Below are 386 nucleotides of genomic sequence, written 5' to 3'. Positions count from 1 at the left end.
AGCCAGTTTTGTTGTAGCGCTTGATGGTTTTTGTGACTGCACAAAGTTTTCGAAATTTTCCGGACTGACTGACCGTCATTTCTTAAAGTAATGATGGCCACTTGTTTCTCTTTACTTAGCTGATTGGTTCTTGCCATAATATGAATTCTAACACTTGTCCAATAGGGCTGTCGGCTGTGTATCAACTTGACTTCTGCACAACACAACTGATGGTCCCAACTCCATTAATGAGGTAAGAAATTCCATTAATTAACTCTGACAAGGTACACATGTGAAGTGAAAAACATTTCAGGTGACTCTCTCATGAAGTTCATTGAGAGAACACCAAGGGTTTGCAGCACTATCAAAAAATAAGACATGTTTTCAGTTATTTCACACTTTTTTGT

The 386-nt window shown here is 38.1% G+C and overlaps 1 protein-coding gene across 1 annotated transcript in view; it reads right to left on the bottom strand.

The window, feature by feature from the left end:
• Positions 1–386, bottom strand: part of top3b (DNA topoisomerase III beta) — a 153,464-nt gene that overhangs the window by 15,589 nt on the left and 137,489 nt on the right. The gene's annotated exons all lie outside the window — the stretch shown is intronic.

This window comes from Etheostoma spectabile, unplaced genomic scaffold, assembly GCF_008692095.1.
Source record: "Etheostoma spectabile isolate EspeVRDwgs_2016 unplaced genomic scaffold, UIUC_Espe_1.0 scaffold342, whole genome shotgun sequence".
In the NCBI taxonomy this organism is placed as follows: Eukaryota; Metazoa; Chordata; class Actinopteri; order Perciformes; family Percidae; genus Etheostoma; species Etheostoma spectabile.
This window is presented reverse-complemented; position numbering and strand designations above follow the sequence as displayed.